This window comes from Struthio camelus, chromosome 12 (genome assembly GCF_040807025.1).
Source record: "Struthio camelus isolate bStrCam1 chromosome 12, bStrCam1.hap1, whole genome shotgun sequence".
In the NCBI taxonomy this organism is placed as follows: domain Eukaryota; kingdom Metazoa; phylum Chordata; class Aves; order Struthioniformes; family Struthionidae; genus Struthio; species Struthio camelus.
The window spans coordinates 26,141,388-26,164,337 of NC_090953.1; the positions used below are offsets into that span (position 1 = coordinate 26,141,388).

Here is a 22,950-nt window from a genome sequence, read left to right on the forward strand (position 1 = left end):
GGACTAAGTTGAGGCTGACCACTGTGTCATTCTTGGCTTTCATCTTCTTTCTTGGCCCTCTTGAAAATGGGCACAATATTTGCTTTTTTCCTGTCATCAGAAACCTCCCCAATGGCCACAGCCTGCCAAAGATGGCAAATAACAGTCTCACAATGGCATCAGTCACTTCCCTCAGCACCCTCTGCCACATCCTGTCCAGTCCTTATGGATTTGTGTGCGTTCGGTTTACTGATGTACTCGGTAACTTGACTGTACTACTGTGCGTAGCACTTCTCACACCCAAACTGTGCAGCTACTTGTTTCTTTACAAAAAGATTCATTCAGACCATGGAGGAGGTTTTTCTAAATAAATCTATATTTATTTTTAGCAAATAAAGATGTTTTCCTGAATGATAAAAACTTTTATGTTGTTATCTACAAACATCCATATGGTAAACATCAGCAGCTGAGCTACTCATTTACATTTCCCTTAGAGCCTGAAAAGGAATAAGCACTTTTAGATGTTGTTTGTGTCATCCTTCAGAAGTAATCTAAAATAGGATAGGTGCCAGAAGTGGTCTAGAAAAGTCTAGAAAACAATGACATACTTCAATTTTCATGAGAAGCAATTGACAGTTTTTGATAAGTTGCCTTTGTTCCTGATTTCAGATACCGAGATACCGTTTTTCCCGTTGTGGACAAAACTTCAGGTCTGTGAAGAGAGTTTCATGCAGGATCCTGAAGAGACAGTGAGGTTTGTCTGTTCTTCTGAACTGCATTTTATCTTCCTTTTTTTTTTTTTTTTGAGATAGGAACCCTTTTCTGTATTCATTACCAGGTATACTTAGAAGACAAAACTTCTCCCTTGGTATTGTAGCAGATAGCGAACAATTTAAAATAATGAAAGTCAACTATTCTTTTTTTTTTCTTACATGAGTAGAAACAGTAAAATTAGGAATAATTAAGTTGAAAGTTAAAGTTAAAATAGGGAAAAGTGTGATTCTCGATTGCAATGTAATGGAATGAGGGAAATACCTGTAGCTAGATGCCTTTTTTGAACTATTAATGAAGTCTGTCTTGATGGAGAGAAACAAAATCCCAAATACATCAAAGCACTTTTTTTAGACAGCTATGTGAGAATGGGTAAATCACCTTCTGGAACCATCTCTCTCTTTATCACTATGAAGGTAGCAGACAATGTCATCTAGCAAAAACGTCTACATTTGAATGGACAAGCTTAGGTTAAATGTCTTCTGCCTGAACTATAGCTCTTCAGAAAGTTATAAATTTGTGTTTCCAAAACTAAATTTTGAAAAGTGTCTGAGACCCACACTGAATACAATATTTTGTGAAAACTTTGGAAACCATTAGCAAGTAAAAGAGGAATTTGCCATAGCTAACTTCAGACATTTATAATCTAGTGTTTTGATTGTTGCTCACACACCTAGTGGTGTTTGAAATGCTCAAGAGTATCCAAGACATCCACATAAAGCTAGTAAATATGGTACTGGCCTGTCTTATAGGTCTCCTATAGACCTATCCCCTTCTGGAACATTACTGGAGGCCAGCTAAGGTGCGCTCAGGTATCTCAAAAGGTCTGCGCTTGACACATGCTTTTTCCCCTAAATATTGACAGCTGAGCCTGTTATAGAATCACTCCCTCCATAGTCAAAGGAGAGGAATACACACTTCTAAGACGATCCATCATATCCTAAGAAGTCCAAAATGTCACAATATAGAAATATCTTTTTGTTCTCCACTGAGTATGTTAGGATGGTGTTAACTGGGTGACTAGCATATATGCAGAATTTATATTGCAGGTATCTCTAAGTGTTAATTAGTTTTCTAGACATCAGTTAAAGTACATAAAGAGATAGATGTTTCTTGATCTTGTAAATTTGATGTTTTGTAGATATGTGCTACATTAAGATAAAATTTCTCTTATGTTCTTAAGTTAGGTACTGAGTACTTGAAATTAGCCAAGGCATGGGAAGGCTCTTTCAGTCTCACACAGCTTTGGTTGTCATGTGGTGCCTATTTCTTCCTATTTCTGATAAACTCTTCTCCAGCTGTTCCTTCCCAGGGATGTTCCTACTAGCCTTTTCTTGCTTTGCCCTGCTAACTACTCTCAAGAGACACATTTCCTTGCCATGATGGCCACCCGTGATCCTATGCCTCCCTTCTTCTTACTCCTCTCTCTGCTCCTGCTGTCTGTTTTCCACTGCTCATTGCACTGCAAGACACTGTAGAGAAATGTGAAACTTTTGAGGCCATATTATTGCTTTACTTTTTAAACCATGTTAAATCTTAATAAGAACACACCCAGCAATCACAGTTCTACAAACTATAGAGGATACCTAAGCAGCTCTTCCTGTTTCATAGCTCACAGAAAATTCTTCCTCAAGGTTTTCAGCCCTTCTTATTTTTCAATGTTTCTGCTGTTTGCATTCTAGCCTTGGAAACAACTGCCTTAGATTAGGGTGGTCACTTGAATCTCATACATTTAGATAGAGCTTTTTACCTTAGACTTCTATACATTGCTAATATCAGAAAGGTGTTCCTAGCTAATGCTTTGACTCCTGTTCTAACAGAAATTCTCAAGGAGAAAAAAATGAGCACAACTAACAGAGGTAGGGAACAGACACAGCAGTTTCTGCAGCAATGTCTGGGCTCTGCTTGAACCTTTTGTGGACCTCTTTGGAAGTTGTGGAAGCCTTCTGGGGACCCCTGAGGAACTGGACGGTGCTTGCTGCTAGCAGGAAAGGAGAGCCAGGCAAGAACAGCTGCAGGAGGCCTGAACTTCTCCTGGGAAGCTCTAGCTAGGTGTGGCTGCTGCTAATGAGCTCTCTTGGTTACCCATGATGAGAAGGAGTTGGGGCCTTTGATCCAGGTGGCCCTTGATGAAGGTGGGTCAAGCACCCTTGTGAGTCACTGCTAGGCAGAGGCCTATATAAGAGCCAGGCCTAGCATGCAGTGAACAGCAGCAGTTTGTGCAGAAGGGTGCCAGAAGGCACCTTCATTTTTTGTAGTAGCGTGTGTTTCCTTAGGTATGGTCATGGCATGCTGCAGGGCATGTTCCCCAGTGGCTGTTGGAGTTGCTGCATCAGCTGTGTCTGAAGCTTCAACCCAGACAGACCCTCTGACAGCAGATGCAGCTCTTCAGGTGTCAGGCTGCAGGGAGTGCCTAGGGCCTCCCTGTGAGGGGCCTGGGCTGACAGTCAGCTCTCCTGTGTGAGGTATGCTGTGTTTGATGAGTTGTGTTACCAGATAAAGGAGTTATGGGAGGAAGTCAGTGGGCTGCGTAGCATCCAAGAAGATGAGCAAGAGATAGACAGGGTGTTCTCAGAGACCATGCAGCTCCAGGAGTCCCCAGCCCCCCCACTGCAGCAGAGTTGCCAGAGGGCTCTGTACCGTGGGTAGCAGTACATCGTAACACTGTTGAAGAAGGCTGGAAGCTGGTGACCTCTCATAGAAGGAGAAAGGCTCTTGCTCCTCCTCGAGATTTGCCTTTGAAGAACAAGTTTAGCGCCCTCCAGGCTGAGGAGGAGCTGGGCATGGCTCCAAGGGAGGCAACTGTCCCGACAGACCCTGTACCATGCAGGAACACCCGGAAGAAGCGGTGAGTGATTGTTGTGGGTGACACCTTGCTGCAGGGGGACAGAGGCACCTCTCTGCTGACCTGACCTCTTGTCTAGAGAGGTTTGCTGCCTGCCAGGGGCTCGAATAAGAGATGTCATGGAAAGCCTGCCAAGGCTTGTCCATGCATCAGACTGCTACCCTCTGCTGCTCTTCCATGTGGGCACTAATGACACAAAAGGCAAATCAAAAACCATCAAATGGGATTTCAGAGCTCTGGGAATGGTGGTCAAGGGTCTGGGAGCCAACGTTGTTTTCTCCTCAGTCTTGCCTGTGAGGGGGAAAGACGGGAGGAGGAGTAGACGAGTTTTCCAAGTTAACAACTGGCTGCGCTGCTGGTGTAGGCAACAGGGTTTTTGGTTTCTATGACCATGGGACCCTGTTAGAAGATCGACAGCTGATGGGGAGAGAGGGGATCCACCTTACCAAGCGGGGCACGCGTGTCTTTGCCAACAGATTGGCCAGCCTGGCAAGGAGGGCTTTAAACTAGGCAAGATGGGGGAAGGGGAGTGGTATAGTGGCAGGGGAGTCAGTAAAACACCGCTAAAGTCAGGATGCCTCCAGCGGGTGCATGCAGCCAGGGGGGTCAGCGCGGGACATGGCTATGGAGCATCCTCTTGCACCTCTCCTGGGAAGCTTACATGCTCGATTGGCTCTCTGAAATGCCTGTACACCAATGCACGCAGCATGGGGAATAAGCAGGAAGAGTTAGAGATCTGCGTGCAGTTGCAGGGCCAGGATCTCATTGCAGTTACAGAGACGTGGTGGGATAGCTCACATGACTGGAATGCTGTCATGGATGGCTTATGGGTAAGGATTAAAGGGCAGGCTAACAAGGGTGACACTGTTGTGGGGATTTACTACAGGCCACCTGATCAGGAAGTAGTAGTCCATGGGGCCTTCTACAGACAGCTGGAAGTAGCCTCACGATCACAGTCCCCATGGGGGACTTCAACCACCCTGACATCTGCTGGGAAGAGAGCACAGCTAGGCACAAACAGTCGAGGAGGGTCCTGCAGAGCACTGATGATAACTTCTTGACACAGGTGGTGGAGACGCCAACAAGGAGAGGTGTGCTGCTTGACCTTGTGCTAACAAACAAAGGAGGTCTGGTTGGATCTGTGAAGGCTGGGGGCAGCCTTGGCTGCAGCGACCGTGAGATGGTGGAGTTCAGGATCCTGTGAGGAGGAAGCAGGGCAATAAGTAGGATCACAACCCAGGGCTTGAGGAGAGCTAACTTTGGCGTCTTCAGGGACCTACTTAGGGGAATCTCATGGGGTAAGGCCCTTGAAGGAAGAGGTGTCCAGGAGAGCCGGTTAATATTCAAGCGTCACCTCCTCCAGGCTCAAGAGCAGTGCATCCCTCTGAGTAGGAAGTCCAGCAAAGCGGGCAGGAGACCGGCATGGACGAGCAAGGAGCTCCAACAGAAGAAGGAAGTGTACAGAATGTGGCAAAGGGGACAGGCCACTTGGGAGGAATACAGGGACGTTGTCAGAGTATGCAGGGATGCGACGAGGAGGGCTAAGGCCCAGATGGAATTAAATCTGGCAAGGGATGTCAAGGACAACAAGAAGGCCTTCTTCAAATACATCAATAGCAAAAGGAAGACTAGGGACAAGGTGGGCCCGCTGCTGAATGGGGCGGGTGCCCTGGTGACAAAGGATACAGAGAAGGCAGAGCTGCTGAATGCCTTCTTTGCTGCAGTCTTTACTGCTAAGGCCAGCCCTCAGGAATTCCAGACCCTGGGGACCGGAGAGAAAGTCTGGAGAAAGGAGATCTCTCCCTTGGTTGAGGAGGATCAGGTTAGAGATCATTTGTCCAAACCTGACATCCACAAGTCCATGGGCCCCGACGGGATGCACCCACGAGTGCCGATGGAGCTGGTGGATGTTATTGCTAGGCCACTCTCCACCATCTTGGAGAGGTCGTGGAGAACAGGAGAGGTGCCTGAGGACTGGAAGAAAGCCAATGTCACGCCAGTCTTCACAAAGGGCAAGAAGGAGGAGCCAGGGAACTACAGGCCTGTCAGCCTCACCTCGGTCCCTGGAAAGGGGATGGAACAGCTCCTCCTGGAGGTCCTCACTAAGCATGTGGAGGACAAGAAGGTGATCAGGAGGAGTCAGCACGGGTTCACCAAAGGGAAATCATACATCTTTCTCCCCTCTCAGACTCCTGGGATAGTCTTGAAAGCTCAGCGAGGGTCAGAGAGTGCCTGGGAAGAGCAGGAGGCAGGCATAGGTCTGCATGCGTTGGTGGTATAGTGGTGAGCATAGCTGCCTTCCAAGCAGTTGACCCGGGTTCGATTCCCGGCCAACGCACGCGCTCTTTTCTTCTCCCAGGTGCCTGCAGAGGCCCTTCCACCTCCTGCCAGAAAAGAGCTCAGCTTTCCCCAACAAGTTCATGTTCCCTCAGGGAGCCACTCCCCTTGCTGCATGACTGGGGCTGCAGGGTGGGGCACCCCACAGAGCCCAGGAGAGACAGGCCCCCTCCTCCTTCAGCAATGCCTGCCTTGGCAAAAGCACATGGAAGGCACTGAAGCGGCAGAGCTGCTGAGGGTGGAGGTTACCATGGCCAGGAGTCAAGCGCAGACCAGCTGCTTGGCAGGCAGCTGTGCTCATCTCAGGCACAGAAGTGCCCACAGGCACATACCTCTGCCCTACTTCTCCCAGCACCCACGTCAGCCCTGCCTTCCCCTCCCCGCACACAGCCTCTGGCAACTCCTCAACGTCCCCCACCCCAAGCATCTCGGCCTACTCCCAGGCCTCTAAGAGTGGAAATACCCCAGCCCCGCTCCTTGTTCCCACAGGAAGCCACTCACCCAGGGACTTCTGTTGAGACACTCTCCAGAGTGCACTCGTTGTACCAGGATCTGCCCCAACATAAACATTCTGAATCCAAATTGCACTTGAGAAGGAAAGGCTTCGAGGGAATTTAAAAGTCCTTGCTCTGGCTAAGGCTTGAACTCGCAGAGCCTCAGCCTTTCTCTGCTTTAGTGCTGCTGCATGAGTACTGCATTCTGATTCCACGCCCCACTGGAAAAGGCTTGCCAGCAAGTGATCACCCATGTGGGACTGCACTCCTCACAATGATTTTCCTAGGTGTTATTATCGATCTACATCCTTAAGCTTCCAGGGCAGCTTTGGGCTTCCTCTTACTTTGGGCATTTGCACCAGCACTCCCCGCAGTGCTGCGCTCCAGGTCTCTGGCCAGGGCTGGTGGTGGCTGTGCCACTCCTCAGCCCCTTGTCTGTGCTCCTCCCACCTTCTCCTTTGCTTTCTTAGCATCCAGGCCTCCAAAAGTGCCCCCGAGGGGCAGAGACTGCTGTGGATCACCAAGGCAGTGGACCACAGAGAGGTCCCCCCACAAGAGTGTGGGTGTCCTGGGCACAAAGCTGTTTCTCCCTTCCCTTCAGGGAGCTACATCCACAGCTTCCTGATGGCGAGTGGGGCCCTTCACCGCTCTGCAGGTGGGGAGGAGGTGAAGGCTGGTGCTTGTTCAGGAAAGACAAATCCGGTGGACTGCAAGACCCGGGCGATTTCTCCTCTCCTCCCCAATCTCTTGGCTGCCACTCCCATCTGTAGGTCCAGCCAGGGGCAAGGCTGAGCACAGTTTCACAATGGGCACAATGTACATGCGTGCACACACACACACACACACACACACACAGAGAATACGCACACATGACCTGGCCACATGTATGAATGCAGACAGAGAGCAGTGCTTTTACAAGCACCCGTAGAAACAGCAATGGCACTCACACTGGCGTCACCACCACGAATGGCTCAATCTTTTTCATCAGGTCAGGATTGGAGTTCCATAGTGGATACTCCCTCCTCTCTTGACTGACATGTACGCACACACCTGCAGTCCCTCAACCGCTATCCCAGACCATAGGCCTGTCCAGAGTCCCTGCCTGAGCCATGGCCCCTGTTTATCCATCTCCTGCTCCGACCAGCCGAATGAGCTGGGGAAAACTTCTTTGCGCATCCCCAAGATGTGACATAGAAGGCCAAGGCTGGACCTGCTCCGCTCCTCATGAACAAGGAAGGCTTGGCCGCAGACATGGAAAGCAACGGCAGGAATAAAGCCACGTTGCCCAGGCATGCCACGATGGTCTTGGGAAAGGCAAAGCTTGACTTGTGTTGGGACTGGCAAGGGACACCAAGGGCAAAAAGGAGAGCGTTTACTGCTGCAACACTCTTGTTTGGGCAAAACAGGGTTTGTTTACCGCTGAGTGCAGCAAGGCCTTTGGCATGGTCCCTCATAGCATCCTTGGAGCTAGTCTGGTGAGTTGTGGAGAGGAGACCTGGCCGCTGACTTGTGCGGCAAATGGGCTGGACTGTTGGGCTCAAAGGCTTGTGCTCAGCAGTACAAAGGCCAACTGGTGGCTGCTTACTAGTGGTGTCCCTGGGGGAGCGCTTTGGGTGCCAACAGGCTTTAATGTCTTAAGGGGTGACCTGGACAGCGGGACGGAGGGTACTTGCAGCACATTTGTACAAGAGGCCAGACTGGAGCAAGGCAGCCGAGAGACCGGAGGGCAGGGCTGGTATTAGGAGAACCTCAAAAGGCAGGAGAAAGGGGCCAACAGGAACCGCCTGCAGTTCCACGCAGGCAAAGGCAAGTCACAAAATCACAGTATCACAGAACCGTTGAGGTTGGAAGGGACCTCTGGAGATCATCTAGTCCAACCCCCTGCTCAAAGCAGGGCCAGACAGAGCAGCTTTCCCAGGACCATGTCCTGTCAGGTTTTGACTGCTTCCAAGAATGGAGACTGCACAGCCTCTGTGAACAGCCCGTTCCACTGTTCAACCACGTTCACAACAAAACAGCTTTTCCTTCTGTTCAGATGGAATTCCCTATGTTTCAGTTTGTGCTCATTGCCTCTTGTCTTGTCACGGGGCACTACTGGAACCACTTGGTGGCACCACTTCTAGACCACTCTCCGTCATCTTGGAAAGGTCGTGGAGAACAGGAGAGGTGCCTGAGGACTGGAAGAAAGCCAATGTCACGCCAGTCTTCACAAAGGGCAAGAAGGAGGGGCCAGGGAACTACAGGCCTGTCAGCCTCACCTCGGTCCCTGGAAAGGGGATGGAACAGCTCCTCCTGGAGGTCCTCACTAAGCATGTGGAGGACAAGAAGGTGATCAGGAGGAGTCAGCACGGGTTCACCAAAGGGAAATCATGCTTGACCAATGTGATAGCCTTCTCTGATGGCCTGACTGGCTGGGTAGATGAGGGGAGAGCAGTGGATGTTGTCTACCTGGACTTGAGCAAGGCTTTTGACACTGTCTCCCATCGCAGCCTCACAGGGAAGCTCAGCAAGTGTGGGTTGGATGAGTGGACAGTGAGGTGGCTTGAGAACTGGCTGGATGGCAGAGCTCAGAGGGCTGTGGTCAGTGGCGCAGAGTCAAGTTGGAGGCCTGTGGCTAGTGGTGTCCCCCAGGGGTCAGTCCTGGGTCCAGTCTTGTTCAATGTATTCATCGATGACCTGGAGGAAGGGACAGAGTGCACCCGCAGCAAGTTTGCTGATGATCCAAAACTGGGAGGAGTGGCAGACACACCAGAAGGCTGTGCTGCCATTCCGAGGGACCTGGGCAGGCTGGAGAGGTGGGCGGAGCGGAACCTCCTGAAGTTCAGCAAAGGCAAGTGGAGGGTCCTGCACCTGGGGAGGAATAACCCCATGCAGCAGTACAGGCTGCGGGCTGACCTGCTGGAAAGCAGCTCTGCCGAGAAGGACCTGGGAGTGCTGGTGGACAACAAGTTAAACATGAGGCAGCAGTGTGCCCTTGTGGCCAAGAAGGCCAATGGGATCCTGGGCTGCATGAGGCAGAGTGTTGCCAGCAGGTGGAGGGAGGTGATCCTGCCCCTCTCCTCAGCCCTGGGGAGGCCTCACCTGGAGCACTGTGTCCAGTTCTGGGCTCCCCAGTACAAGAGAGACATGGCCCTACTGGAGAGAGTCCAGCGGGGGGCTACCAAGATGATGAGGGGACTGGAGCATCTCTCCTCTGAAGAAAGACTGCGAGAGCTGGGCCTGTTCAGCCTGGAGAAGAGAAGATTGAGAGGGGATCTCATCAACGTGTACAAGTATCTGCAGGGGGAGTGTCAAGAGGATGAGGCCAGCCTCTTCTCCGTGGTGCCCAGCAACAGGACAAGAGGCAACGGGCAGAAACTGAACCACAGGAAGTTCCATCTGAACCTGAGAAAAAACTTCTTCACTGTGAGGGTGACAGAGCATTGGCACAGGTTGCCCAGAGAGGTGGTGGAGTCTCCTTCGCTGGAGATATTCAAAAGCTGTTGGGATTGAGTCCTGAGCAACGTGCTCTGGGTGATCCTGCTTGAGCAGGGAGGTTGGACTAGCTGATCTCTAGAGGTCCCTTCCAACCTCAACCATTCTGCGATTCTGTGAAAATTTAAGGGCAGAATAAACTATACCACATGACATTTTGCCTTTAGTCCATTCCCTCTTACAAATTATTTTCCCCCTTTACTTCTGAATCTAAGGTAATACTTTGTGCTTGAATAAACTTGTGTTCTGTTGCAACATACATTACACTCCTGTCTGTGTTGACTTTATATATGCCCTAACTGCTTTGACAAAAGGACTTTTACCTGATTGTCAGCACTGTTTAACAGTTGTCTGATTCATGCTGCTTTGAGGTTATTTAGGTATCCTCATGGGCAATAATGAGGACTCTTTTCTGCTTTGTTTTGTGTGTTATTCTTTTTCTTTTGAGTGTCGCTTTTTAGTACTGTTCTTAGCCTAATTAGCATGAAGATGCCCTGACACATCTTTCCAGGTGCCCAGAGATGCTCTTCTACCTAAAAATTCCCTCCCCTCATTGTTGTCTGGGTCAAGAATATCTTGGAGCCCATGACCAAAGGAGCTAGTCCAATACGCTATTCCAATGTGGCTCCTCTTTGTATCTGCGGCATTTCAAACATTTCAATAATTTTTTAAGATTCTTAAAGAGTTCATAGGTAATAAAATGGGCTATCTAACAATGTGGAAGCACTAGGAAGAGAAGAATCAGGGGATATCTTTTTGTTGTCTTCAGCTACTTACTGTGGGGGTGCAGAAAAGATGAAACCAGATGTTTCTTAGAGAAGCATTGTGTTAAGATATGCAAGGTGATAGGCACGAGTTGGAACATGTGAAATTCTAATTAGACACTAGGGAAATCTTTTTCTACCTGACAGTAATCAAAACATTGGAAGAGTTTACAAAGAGAGTTTGTTTGAATATCCTTGGAGTTATTCAAAACTTCATTGGACAAGACCGTGAGCTATATATCAAATGGTTCCTGCTTGAGTGAGGGATGCATCAGCTTCTATAGAGGTTTCTTCAAACCTATATTTTTCTGTGTGTTTATGAAACTGTGCTGAATGTGCTGGGTTTTCAAACCTGAGACTAATTTGGAGCTGATCTGCCTGGAACTTTATGCAGGATATGTAAGACTCCACCTTCTTAGAAATGATTCAAAATTTCCTGTGTGATTTACACCACTACATCTGAACTACTCTAATTGTAACTGAATATGCTACTTCTGTAAATGGTTGTGGAAACTTTCCTATAGGAGACAAAATGAAGATTACGAAGCAAATTTGTGATGTTCCTTGACTAGAAAGGCCAGAAACTCCTCCTTACCTGTCGAATACAACACCCCCCCGCAACCCCAAACCCAAAACCCAGCAACACCTAATAGATCAGAATGAATGGAACACAGACTTGGTTTGCTAAATTCTTATATTTTTAAAGAGATTTAAGAAATAATTTAGCCCAATGCTATTCAAGTGCAGCTGGGGTTGCAAGACTAACACCTTTATCACCTGTAGAAATTCCAGCCAAAATTATGTGCACTGAGATGGAGGTATTTGTGTTTTGTTTTTGTTTTTATAATCTAGTCCCTGTGGGCTGCTTCATTTTTTGTCTTCTGTTTTTCAGGCAACTCACCTATGAATTCTATTTAGGGAATACTTGACTTCTTTGTTCTGCAGCTTGCCAGTGAATCACAGATCTCATCCCAGGAGACTGACCAAAGAAATAGGAAATTTACCTCCTCATGATGTTGTTGATATTTTGTACATTATTAACATCATAAACAGCCTTTTTTTTTCCCCCTCTAGCTAGGTCATCAGAGATTTCCAGTAGAGTCTGAAAAAGCTTCCTCCTTGCATCTTAGCTGAATAGCTAAAAGTCCCTGAGAATTTACAGTCCTGCTTTTCATCACAGTCACAGTATTAATCTCTCAACTAGAAAAATGGCAGGTAGGTATGAAAGAAAATAGCAGGATAGAAATTCTCAAGTCTTTTAACTCCACAAATTAAGTAGCTTTGTTCTCAGCTTTGCTTTCTGGCTATCTCAGTTACTCACTATCGGAGGACCCCACTACAATGAGAAAAATGATGATTGAAGGTGAGGTGACATTTGGGCAGAAAGACGATTTATTTTGTCATGTAATTGATACATTTGGAAAAATAGGCAAGCTTCAGCATGAAAAGACTTTTCTTTGCATTTGTATTTAAGAAACCGTCTTTCAAAAAAAAATGTTTGGGAGGGATACTTTCCTCTGACGTGCTGCTACTTTTCCAGATGTATTAATCAGTTAATTGTAGACAAAATTAGTGAACATCTGTGAAACAGAAGGGAAGTATTGGAAAGGGAAGAACAAATGTGGTTGGAAGAAGGAGAAAATGAAAGTGAGTAGATCACCTGTGGCTCACTGGGAAAAACAAACAGAATCAGAGGGGACATACCTTAATGGAGTGATGTCTTTCCACCCATGGATTTCAATGAGGATCAATTGTGTTCTTAAAGGTGACAAGTAGTGTGTAATAAACGGAAGCATTTGTATTTAAAAGAAAATTATACCTCTAACCCTTCAAATGTAGGCAACAATGATTGGTTGATGACTCCATAATATTATTAACTATAATGTTTCCAATAGAGCTTGTTCAAAGATTGGGTTAAAAGTATTTTCAGATATATATGATCAGTTTTTGATAGTGGGCACACATATGCCTAAATTACATTTTGGCTGCATGCTCAGTTTTTTATTAGGAAATTAGTTTTATTTTGTGTGTGTGTTTATTGTTTTTATAGTAAAAGAATAAACCAAAGAAGCATGAGAAAGTGAGTGACTGGGCCGGAAGTAAATGACGATGACTTTGTCATCGGTTCCTCTGGTGGTGAAGGGTCTGGGAGCCCAGGTTGTTTTCTCCTCAATCTTGCCTGTGAGGGGAAAGGACAGGAGTAGGAGTAGACAAGTTTTCCAAGTTAACAGCTGGCTGCACCGCTGGTGTTGGCAACAGGGCTTTGGTTTCTATGACCATGGGACCCTGTTTGAAGATCAACAGCTGATGGGGAGCGATGGGATCCACCTTACCAAGCGGGGCACGCGTGTCTTTGCCAGCAGATTGGCCAGCCTGGTACGGAGGGCTTTAAACTAGGCAAGATGGGGGAAGGGGAGTGGTATAGTGGCAGGGGAGTCAGTAAAACACTGCTCAAGTCAGGATGCCTCCAGCGGGTGCATACAACCAGGGGAGACAGCATGGGACATGGCTACGGAGGATCCTCTTGCACCTCTTCTGAGAAGCCTGCGTGCTTGACTGGCTCTCTGAAATGCCTGTATACCAATGCACGCGGCATGGGGAATCAGCAGGAAGAATTAGAGATCTGTGTGCGGTCGCAGGGCCAGGATCTCATTGCAGTGACAGAGACATGGTGGGATAGTTCACATGACTGGGATGCTGTCATGGATGGCTATGTGCTTTTTAGGAAAGACAGGCCAGGAAGGCGAGGTGGTGGAGTTGCTCTTTATGTGAGGGAGCAACCAGAATGTCTGGAGCTCTGCCTCGGGGTGGATGAAGAGCAAGTTGAGAGCCTATGGGTAAGGATTAAAGGGCAGGGTAACATGGGTGACACTGTTGTGGGGGTCTACTACAGGCCACCTGACCAGGAGGAAGTCATCGATGAGGCCTTCTACAGACAGCTGGAAGTAGCCTCACGATCAGAGGCCCTGGTTCTCCCGGGAGACTTCAACCACCCTGACATCTGCTGGGAAGAGAGCACAGCTAGGCACAAACAGTCAAAGAGGTTCCTGCAAACCATTGATGATAATTTCTTGACTCAGGTGGTGGAGACGCCGACGAGGAGAGGTGCAATGCTAGACCTTGTGCTAATGAACAAAGAAGGTCTAGTTGGAGAGGTGAAGGTTGGGGGCAGCCTTGGCTGCAGTGACCATGAGATGGTGGAGTTGAGGATCCTACGAGGAGGGAGCAGGGCAATGAGTAGGATTGCAACCCTGGACTTGAGGAGAGCTGACTTTGGCCTCTTGAGGGACCTACTTAGGGGAATCTCATGGGACAGGGCCCTAGAAGGAAGAGGGGTCCAAGAAACCTGGTTAATATTCAAGCGTCACCTCCTCCAGGCTCAAGAGCAGTGCATCCCTCTGAGTAGGAAGTCCAGCAAAGCGGGCAGGAGACCGGCATGGACGAGCAAGGAGCTCCAACAGAAGAAGGAAGTGTACAGAATGTGGCAAAGGGGACAGGCCACTTGGGAGGAATACAGGGACGTTGTCAGAGTATGCAGGGATGCGACGAGGAGGGCTAAGGCCCAGTTGGAATTAAATCTGGCAAGGGATGTCAAGGACAACAAGAAGGCCTTCTTCAAATACATCAATAGCAAAAGGAAGACTAGGGACAAGGTGGGCCCGCTGCTGAATGGGGCGGGTGCCCTGGTGACAAAGGATACAGAGAAGGCAGAGCTGCTGAATGCCTTCTTTGCTGCAGTCTTTACTGCTAAGGCCAGCCCTCAGGAATTCCAGACCCTGGGGACCGGAGAGAAAGTCTGGAGAAAGGAGATCTCTCCCTTGGTTGAGGAGGATCAGGTTAGAGATCATTTGTCCAAACCTGACATCCACAAGTCCATGGGCCCCGACGGGATGCACCCACGAGTGCCGATGGAGCTGGTGGATGTTATTGCTAGGCCACTCTCCACCATCTTGGAGAGGTCGTGGAGAACAGGAGAGGTGCCTGAGGACTGGAAGAAAGCCAATGTCACGCCAGTCTTCACAAAGGGCAAGAAGGAGGAGCCAGGGAACTACAGGCCTGTCAGCCTCACCTCGGTCCCTGGAAAGGGGATGGAACAGCTCCTCCTGGAGGTCCTCACTAAGCATGTGGAGGACAAGAAGGTGATCAGGAGAAGTCAGCACGGATTCACCAAAGGGAAATCATGCTTGACCAATGTGATAGCCTTCTCTGATGGCCTGACTGGCTGGGTAGATGAGGGGAGAGCAGTGGATGTTGTCTACCTGGACTTGAGCAAGGCTTTTGACACTGTCTCCCATCGCAGCCTCACAGGGAAGCTCAGCAAGTGTGGGTTGGATGAGTGGACAGTGAGGTGGCTTGAGAACTGGCTGGATGGCAGAGCTCAGAGGGTTGTGGTCAGTGGCGCAGAGTCTAGTTGGAGGCCTGTGGCTAGTGGTGTCCCCCAGGGGTCAGTCCTGGGTCCAGTCTTGTTCAATATATTCATCGATGACCTGGAGGAAGGGACAGAGTGCACCCTCAGCAAGTTTGCTGATGATCCAAAACTGGGGGGAGAGGCTAACACACCAGAAGACTGTGCTGCCATTCCGAGGGACCTGGGCAGGCTGGAGAGGTGGGCGGAGCGGAACCTCCTGAAGTTCAGCAAAGGCAAGTGGAGGGTCCTGCACCTGGGGAGGAATAACCCCATGCAGCAGTACAGGCTGGGGGTTGACCTGCTGGAAAGCAGCTCTGCCGAGAAGGACCTGGGAGTGCTGGTGGACAACAAGTTAAACATGAGGCAGCAGTGTGCCCTTGTGGCCAAGAAGGCCAATGGGATCCTGGGCTGCATGAGGCAGAGTGTTGCCAGCAGGTGGAGGGAGGTGATCCTGCCCCTCTCCTCAGCCCTGGGGAGGCCTCACCTGGAGCACTGTGTCCAGTTCTGGGCTCCCCAGTACAAGAGAGACATGGCCCTACTGGAGAGAGTCCAGCGGGGGGCTACCAAGATGATTAGAGGGCTGGAGCACCTCTCCTCTGAAGAAAGACTGCGAGAGCTGGGCCTGTTCAGCCTGGAGAAGAGAAGATTGAGAGGGGATCTCATCAACGTGTACAAGTATCTGCAGGGGGAGTGTCAAGAGGATGAGGCCAGCCTCTTCTCCGTGGTGCCCAGCAACAGGACAAGAGGCAACGGGCAGAAACTGAACCACAGGAAGTTCCATCTGAACCTGAGAAAAAACTTCTTCACTGTGAGGGTGACAGAGCATTGGCACAGGTTGCCCAGAGAGGTAGTGGAGTCTCCTTCGCTGGAGATATTCAAAAGCCGGCTGGATGTGATCCTGGGCAATCTGCTCTAGAGGACCCTGCTTGAGCAGGGAGGTTGGACTAGCTGATCTCCAGAGGTCCCTTCCAACCTAAACGATTCTGTGATTCTGTGACTTAAAAAAACCCCACTTCTTTTCAATAAAAATATATATTATAATGGGAGAAGCAATGAAGACTATGGAATGTGTGTATATATGTTTTAACTTCATTACAAGAAATGTTTTGGAAGTAACTTTTTTCATTAGCTATATTCATTGATATTGATCCTCACTCTATCGTCTCTGCATTGAATGAACAGAGAAAAAGACTCATCTTGCAGAATTAGCAGTCTACAATGTAAGCCTGAAATATGTGTCCACTTGCCCTAGGAGAATAATCTCAGAACTTTTTATTCTTATTCCATATAAATAAACTTACCTGAAACAGAAAAAAGAATGAGAGCATGTGCTCTGTTTGAGACAATCTGCTAAAGAATACTCTTTTTTAAATCGCAGCAATGTACAAAAGAAATATTGATGACTGTGTACACCACGAAGCACCTTGCAGGGGCTATCATTGCTAAAAAAATTGCATACTGTGCGAGTTTTAAGGTAAACAAAGTATCAGGAAGAGATGGTAGCTACTAGAAATGTAGAAGTTGAAATTGACTTAATGAAATGCAGGCAGAATAGAGGAAAGAGAGCATCAAGAGTGACTCACGTGAGTTAAAGCATTGTAGATGAGACTGAAGGTTGTAGTGGGAAGTTGCAGATGGACAGAACTGAAATACGAGCGTGGCTGGAGTGGAAGAAAAAGCAGTGTTTCATATCTTTCACGTTCTGCTGTATGCATAGAAGAAAGACTTTGTTTTAATATTTTCATATTTCATTTTTTAATATTTTCATATTTCATATTAATATTTCTCATATTTTTACTCTTTGTTCTTGTTACAAAGAGGAAGTAAGAAAAGACTACATTTAAGCTGCTTTTGTTCATGTGCATTTCTTGTGTTTCTATTCAGCTTTTATGTTTTATTTCATGCATTGTGTTTTGCACATGTTTACACATTCATCTATATTAAAAGAGCACAGAAACAAATGAATATTTTAATACCTTTTTTCCTCGCAGCTGTGCAACCTTGACATTTTGCCTTTGCTTGTCCTTGTTCCAGTAATGCTGAACCAGACAGAGGTGAGGGAATTCATCCTTTTGGGCCTCACGGATCTCCAGGGGTTGCAGCACTTTTTCTTCATCGCCTTCCTGTTGCTCTACCTGACCAGTCTTCTGGGAAACAGTGCCATTGTGACCACAGTGATATTTGAGTCCTGGCTCCACGCACCGATGTACTTCTTCCTGGGAAACCTCTCCTGCCTGGACATCTTCTACTCTACGGTTACTGTTCCCAAGACGCTCGCTGGCTTTCTCTTTGGGCATCAGCCCATCTCTTTTGGTGGGTGCTTGGCCCAGCTCCACTTCTTCCACTTCCTGGGCAGTACTGAAGCTGTGCTCCTGGCCATCAGGCCTATGACCGCTATATGGCCATTTGCAGCCCCTTGCGCTACGCCCTGGTCATGAGCTCACCCACATGTCTGTTGCTGGCTGTGGCCACCTGGGCGACTGGTTTTTTTCATGCCACAATGCACTCAGTCATGACTTCTCAGCTGAGTTTCTGTGGCCACAGCCACATCCAGCACTTCTTCTGTGACATCAAACCACTTTTGAATTTGGCTTGCAGTAGCACCAGCCTCAACTTGGTCTTCCTCAATGTTGACACCACATCCATTGCTCTAGCCCCTTCCACTCTCATAGCCCTCTCTTACCTCTATGTTATCGTCTTCCTCTTCCTGAAATTTGAGTCCAAAGGAGGAAGATGGAAGGCTTTCTCCACCTGTGCTTCCCACTTCAGTGTCGTGGCCCTGCTGTACATACCAGTTTTCTTCAATTACACACCTCCCTTCTCAGGAAGCTCCTCCAAAAGGGAAACGCAGGTGTCTCTCATGCATAGTGTTGCCACCCCAGCTCTGAACCCTCTAATCTACACTCTTAGGAACCAGGAAGTGAAATCTGTCCTGAAAAAGAGTTAGGGAGAAAACTTTTCCCTGGAGGAAAATGACTAAAATAAGGACAAAACTCAGAACGCGGTTACTCCACCTCTGATATCGTCAGGGAAAAAGGACAAGAGGACACTATGTTGCAAGAGACTGAAAAATTACTGGTTATCTCATGTAGTTTTAAGCATTTGGAAGTTAATTGCACAGATCTAAATTAGGAGAGACTTTCAAGGGCTTGATGTTTCTTCTGTCATTTCAGATGTCTTACGGTATCCCATCTGGTCTCCAGCTGCCAATACAGCCATGTATGTCTCTTGCAGGTCCTGAGTCACAGCTGATAGCCCCATGCAGTTGTTCCGGATAATCTAAGGTATTAAATGATGACTTGATAGCTATGGTTAGGCAGCTGAATGATTCTCCTGTTAGGTGCTGTGGTTCTTAACACAGACATTCACCACCTTCAGTCTTTACCTGGACTGCAGTTTCACACTGAAATCAAAGGAAAGTGTAAAACACTCTCAGAGACTAGATGTGCTGGCACAAGCTTTTGGTTTACTGAGGACAGAGCAAAGGGGTACTTTGAATTGTCAGCATAATGATCTAGATGCAGAGAATGGGGAATAAACTCCTGGCTACAGGTATGATTTTTGAAGATGATACCTTGACCCAGTTGGCCAAAACCTCTTGCATTTGCAGTCAACAGTTTTTAAAAAGATTGCATCCAGCTTGACAGTTCAGATTCACCTAAGGTAGGTGTGAGTAGGTCAGATGAACTGCCTATTTCTCTCTATTGACTAAAAGGGAAGCCTACACTTCAGGCATCCAAAGCTTAATCAGAAGAATCCTATCCAAGGATAAGCTTTTTTGTTAACTTTTTTCAAAATTAAGCATTTAATTTTCAAACCTCTATCCCATTTTTTGCATTTTTCTTCCTTGTCTATGCTTAATCTCCAAGGCTGAGCTCCGCACTTCTCTGCATGGAGGAGAACTCCACCCAGTTCCGTGGGCTCCCCTTGCTAGGATTCCCAGCTATCACGGAGCTACAGATACTGTGCTTCACAGTATGGCTGTTGTCCTATGTTTTAGCCATTTTTGAGAACATGGTCATAATTGCCCTGAGCAGGACAAACTGTGAGGTCCACAAGCCTCTGTATTTTTTCCTCAGTCACTGAAGTCTGGTACATCTCAGCCACTGTCCCCAAACTCTTAGCAAAATTTCACTGTTGAGCACAGGGGAATTTCCCCTGTGGGATGCACGACCCCATCCTCTGCTTCCTGTTTTTGTCTGGCCTCTGTCCTCAGACATCATGGCCACATCAATACTTCTGTGTTGTGATACCCTTTAACCATCAATTCATGCCTACCTGCCAGGTGGACTTCTGGTCCCTGTGAAATGCTCCCCTGAAAATTATTTTCGGTCCATGTTCTTCTCAAGGCACTGACGCCTATGGAAGTTGGAGGGACATTCTTGTTTCCCAGTCTACTGGAAAATTGTGTTGTTCCATTCTTGCAAAGGCTTAATGGCATCACTGACTACAAGGAAGGGTCTGAGAGTAAAGCAGAGAGTGTATTAGATAGCAAGACAAAGCTGTCTTGACACAGAAACTCCTCGTGGTTTCCAGTCTAATATCAGAAAACCGCTTCCACCAGCAAAACAGTAGCCCTGATCTGAAGTCCATGGATGGTAACAAGAAATTTCTCAGTATTTTGGCTGATCTTGTACCACTGCCAAAGAGTCTGATTACCTTCCAAATTAAGCCTGAGAGAGCTAAGTAGCTTCATGTGAAAATGTAAATTTTGAGTACATTGGAAATACTATCTTGGAATGTAATCCAGCGCATTAACAAAACTATTATTAACTTATTAACTGTTTACAAAATGATTACAAATTTTTCTTGGGCAGCACAGCTATCAGTCAGTTACTGTGAACCTTACTCACGTGAGCAGTGTCATTCTCAGGACTACTGAGACAATGTCCTGAGACATTCTCAGGACTACTAACATTTAAGAGCTCGTCATAGCAATGGAACAGCCCATTTTGTGCAATCCCGCCAAGGGCACCTCATGATAAAGACCTCACAAACAAATGAGGCCTCAGAAACAAAGCCTCCTACCCTCATGGCCTCCCAGCATGGCTCAGCCTGCCCTGTAACAGCTCCTAGTTCATTCCCAGGTGCTTCACTGGTGAGCGAAGTAGAGCCAGGCTCGGTAAGGGCTTTTTCATGTATGCCCCAGACTCAGGACCCACTAAGCTTGGCTTGGAGGATTATTTCTTAATTATACAGCCACAGCCTAGCTTTCCGTGCAGCCTAGAGAGGGTCAGAGGAGCAAGGCCTCACTTCCACACCTCTCCACGCTCCCTCCCCATTGTCCTTTACAGTTTGAGCTATAGGAGTAATTTTTGGTGGAAGCATTGGAACTGGTCCTCAGAAGAGACCATTATACACAGCAGGCAGTGTACCCATTTGTGAAGCAACACAGAAAGATAGGATCCCTTGAGCAAGAGGACTTGTCTCTGGAGAAAGGACTTTTGTCAGGCCCTTCCAGGAGGCCAGCAAGGGCAACCTTGTTATAAAATTATCTTTTCTCTTTTATTCGTTTGTGGGCACCGGTAAGGAGCAGCAGGAGTCAGCTTTCTTAGTTGCTAAGTTTTTCTTGCTAGCAATAAGGTGCCTCTTGGCCAGGAGCACAAGAAGGACCCAGAGCAGTTTTTTGCTCCAACTTTTAAGCAAAGGTAAGTTGTTACATATTCAATACTTTAGTTTACATAAGCAGTCAGATCTATCTACGATTCCTAGTTTTACCGATCCCTTTGCCATGTCACAGTACAAGATAGTTCCCTGCCAGTCTTAAATGGTATATCTTATAATTATTCGTTAGCTGATTTTGCATCTCTTCTGGTGTTACCTTTGAACAACTTTTGTACTGCTGGCTGGAATAAACTGGTCTCTTTGCATTTCTTCAACTTTGTACAAAAAAACAGGGCTAAGGCAAGGTCAGATAAGATGTTCCACTTGCAGGGTGCACAGCCTTGCATGTTCTGCCCGCAAAAACTAGAGTATAATGGAAAGTGCCTTAACGCTTGCCTCCTGGTTGTGGAGGGTGGGCTCACATTGCAGCTAAGTAGCTACAACAGAGAGGACTGTCAATGCATTTCAGCTACAAAAGGCTGTCTGAGATGGCCGGAACAAGGCTTCAAAGGGGCAGGAAGATTTGCACAGACCTAAGCTGAAAACCTGCACACACCACCACCCCGCCCCGGCCCCAGAAGTGGGCTTGCATAGTAGGAGCTTTCCTGAACTTCTCTGTCTGGAGGCCCGCCATTTCACCAAGATCATCCTGCACCCACACTGCCAAAACGTTGCCTGTGCAGATCCAAGAGTCACACCCTAATTCTTGCAGAACAGCTCCAGGAGCATCAGCAGCATCCTGGCGCTCTTCTTTACTAAATCAAGAAGCCAGCACTGCAGGTATCAGCAGGCAGTACATGTGTAATGCTGCTTGTTGAAGCATGAAGCAAGTAATTCTCCTTCTAGATGGCCACAGGATGGGAAAATGGAGTGCAGGTGGTTGATCTGCCCTTGGCAATTCAAGGAGAAATGCCTGTTAGGACTGTTCAACTGGTGGCTCTGCAGGATCTTAAGGAGGGGAAGACATAGGAAAAAAGTAACTAACAGAACTCAAACTAACAGAATATTGCCTCAAACTAACAGAATATTGAAGGAAAAAAAACAAAGCAAAGAAAAAGAAGCTTTTGTTGGAAAGCATATTAGCCAAAAGCAGAGTCTAGATGAGGCAGCAGCAACTCCACCTGGAAGGTATGAGGTAAGAGGAACCAAAGAGTCAGTGCAACTAGTATCACAAATGTTCTTAGTGAGGAGCAGCACAAGAGGCAAGCAAATGTATGTTGTACTGGACTGTCTCAAATTCCTAGACATCCACAGGGCTGAATACAAATGGAAAAGCACGTCCAAAGGAACAGCATTTACAGCTTCACAAGAGAGGAGGGAAGAAACCTGGAATACTGCTGATGGCAGACCTGGCACTGTGATGCAAAGTCATTGGGAAAGGGCTTTCCTGGAGACACAGCCAAGTATTAACACCCATAGCCAAAGGCAGTGATGGCCTTGTCTGTAATGCTGCATCTAAAGGGATTTGATATTAGGGAACCCACACCCCTAGGGTGTCCCAGTCTGCTATTCCAAAGAGAGTTTGGATTAACAGCCTTCTGTAGCAGAGGCATAGAAACTCTGTGCTCATATTAAGGTTTCTGAAGTTCACTCATTAGTGTGATAGAAGAAACCAAACTAGGGTTTATTGTCGTGTAACCTGATGCAAAAAGCTCTGGCTTAAACTTCAAATGCTGTCTCTGTCTTCCTCAAGCCTCCCCAGCACATTGCCTCCAAAGCAGGGAGGCGTGAAAGGCTGGTCTTGGTTTAAGGAGGGTTTCTAGCATGGCCTTCAAAGATCTTGATGTGGACACAGATGTCTAGTACGTGGACCTATGAATCTTTCCTGGGCTGGTAAGAGCATCTTGCTCACAGCCACGGAGGATAGATGAGAGGAGATGATGTGAAATTTCCTCTTCCATTTGTGCTGCTTTCTCTGAATAGATGGCCATCCCAGGGATGCTGATAGGAAGAAATCTGGTCCTTGGACGATTCTTCTTCAGTTTTCGGACCGGCATTTTCATTCTTTCTGGCCTTACAGCATCCTGATTGAGAAAGCTCTCGTTTCTGTATGTCGGTCCGAGCTTTTCTGCTACATGGCTTCCAGGGTTCAGCCCTGAACTGAGTTCAGTCAGAGGCTGGTGGCACTGATCTAAGATGGAATCAATTATCCCTCTCACCACTCTATCTTCCTCTTCTGAACTGTCCTCTGAGAGCACTGCCTTTTGATTCTTTTTTTTTTCAACCTTTTTCTTAATGAAGGAGTCCAGCTGCTGTTGCATGTGAGAAGTATTT

At 47.5% G+C, this 22,950-nt stretch overlaps 1 non-coding gene and 1 pseudogene across 1 annotated transcript; both read left to right on the plus strand.

Moving 5' to 3' along the window:
• The first annotated feature begins 486 nt into the window (after positions 1-486).
• Positions 487-18,502, plus strand: LOC104139048 (olfactory receptor 12D1-like; annotated as a pseudogene).
• TRNAG-UCC (transfer RNA glycine (anticodon UCC)) lies at positions 5,862-5,933 on the plus strand. The gene has a single exon. It is a non-coding gene; the product is annotated as a tRNA-Gly (tRNA).
• Positions 18,503-22,950: the final 4,448 nt, after the last annotated feature.